Genomic DNA, 2,500 nt, shown 5'->3' with positions numbered 1-2,500 from the left:
GCAGCGCCGACGAAATCGGCAAAGTCGGCAGAATCGGCAGCGCAGATTTTTCGACGAACATGGGCTGGACGCTGGACTGGCCGGGCCATGCAGGAAAATTCATCGAGGGGACACGCTGACGAAACAGCGCTGGTTCAGGCACGGCGGGCAGTGGTGGAATCGGCAGCGCCGACGAAATCGGCAAAGTCGGCAGAATCGGCAGCGGGTGCTGGCGATGGGTCTGGACGGGCTGGATAGTCCAAGGCTCGACGAGAAAGACTGCTGGTTTAGACACTGGGGCAGTGGCAGCCCGCGGGACAGTGTCGGCAGATTCGGCAGCGCAGATTTGTGCGGCTGCAGGTTCGTCGGGGAAAATCGGCAGCGCAGATTTTGCGACGAACATGGGCTGGGCGATGGACTGTCCAGGCCAGGCAGGAAAATTTGTCGAGGGGACACGCTGACGAAACAGCGCTGGTTCAGGCACGGCGGGCAGTGTTGGAATCGGCAGCGCCGACGAAATCGGCAAAGTCGGCAGAATCGGCAGCGCAGATTTTTCGACGAACACGGGCTGGACGGTGGACTGTCCAGGCCAGGCAGGAAAATTCGTCGAGGGGACACGCTGACGAAACAGCGCTGGTTCAGACACGGTGGGCGCAGTGTTGGAATCGGCAGCGCCGAGAAAATCGGCAAAGTCGGCAGAATCGGCAGCAGGTGCTGGCGATGAGTCAGGACGGACTGGATAGTCCAAGGCTCGATGAGAAAGACCGCTGGTTTAGACACTGGGGCAGTGGCAGCCCGCGGGGCAGTGTCGGCAGATTCGGCAGCAGTGTCTGCCGATTCGGCAGCGTTGGCTTGTTGGCGCGGGGGGCCGATGCGAGTGGGGACTTGGGCAGCGGGCAGTGAAAGCAAGAGTTTCCCCGATGCTGCCGGGAAAAACGCTCCCCGGGATGGCCGGGTGAGATGACCCGGCGGCCCGCGACGGGTCATTCAATTCCATGCCCCGTCAACATAACTCCCGATGTACTGTTTGCTTTTTCGGAAGAAGAGATCCATCCCCCCATCCTCGGCCAGCCAAAAACGCTCCAATTAATGGCCGGGTGAGATGACCCGGCGGCCCGCGACGCGTCATTCAAATCACTGCCCTATCGGCTACAACTGCTGATGGGTGGGATTAGAGGCCTGCCATGGTGGTGAGGGGCGGCGAGGACCGTGAAAGCTAGAGTTTTTCAGAGGCTGCCGGGAAAAAGGCCCCTCGGGTGGCGGGGTGCGAGGACCAGGCGCGTCATTCAATTCTCTTCCCTATCAACTTGGCTCCCGTTGGCGGGATTGGAGGCCTACTGTTTGTTACAGGGCTAAAATCGTCAGGGGAAGAGCTGACGAAACAATGCTGGTTTGGATGCAGGGGGTAGTGTTGGAATCGGCAGCGCGGACAAAATCGGCAAAGTCGACAAAAAAGACTGTTGGCCTGGACATCGGGGCAGCGGCAGCCATGCCGACAGGGGGGGAAATCGGCAGCGCAGATTTGTGCAGCTGCAGGTTCGTCGGGGAAATCGGCAGCGCAGATTTTTCGATGAACATGGGCTGGAAGATGGACTGTCCAGGCCAGGCAGGGAAATTCGTCAAGGGGACACGCTGACGAAACAGCGCTGGTTTAGACACGGTGGGTGCAGTGTTGGAATCGGCAGCGCCGACGAAATCGGCAAAGTCGGCAGAATCGGCAGCGGGTGCTGGCGATGAGTCTGGACGATTTATAGTCCAGGGCTTGATGGAAAAGACTGTTGGTCCAGACAATGGGGCAGTGGCAGCGCGGATTTGTGCAGCTGCAGGTTCGTCGGGGAAAATCGGCAGCGCAGATTTTTCGACGAACAGGGGCTGGGCGCTGGACTGGCCGGGCCAGGCAGGAAAATTCGTCAGGGGGCCACGCTGACGAAAACAGGGGCTGCGGAGTGGAAAATCGGCAGCGCAGATTTTTCGACGAACAGGGGCTGGACCGGCCGGGCCAGGCAGGAAAATTCGTCAGGGGGGCACGCTGACGAAAAGAGGGGCTGCCGCGTGGAAAATCGGCAGCGCAGATTTTTCGACGAACAGGGGCTGGACTGGCCGGGCCAGGCAGGAAAATTCGTCAGGGGGGCACGCTGACGAAAAGAGGGGCTGCCGCGTGGAAAATCGGCAGCGCAGGTTTTTCGACGAACAGGGGCTGGACGCTGGACTGGGCCAGGCAGGAAAATTCGTCAGGGGGCACGCTGACGAAAAGAGGGGCTGCCGCGTGGAAAATCGGCAGCGCAGATTTTTCGACGAACATTCGTCAGGGGGGCACGCTGACGAAAAGAGGGGCTGCCGCGTGGAAAATCGGCAGCGCAGATTTTTCGACGAACATTCGTCAGGGGGGCACGCTGAGGAAAACAGGGGCTGCCGCGTGGAAAATCGGCAGCGCAGATTTTTCGACGAACAGGGGCTGGATGCTGGACCGGCCGGGCCAGGCAGGAAAATTCGTCAGGGGGGCACGCTGACGAAAAGAGGG

The sequence above is a fragment of the Populus nigra genome, chromosome 2 (assembly GCF_951802175.1).
Source record: "Populus nigra chromosome 2, ddPopNigr1.1, whole genome shotgun sequence".
Classification (NCBI taxonomy): domain Eukaryota; kingdom Viridiplantae; phylum Streptophyta; class Magnoliopsida; order Malpighiales; family Salicaceae; genus Populus; species Populus nigra.
Note: the sequence above shows the minus strand (reverse complement) of the source record.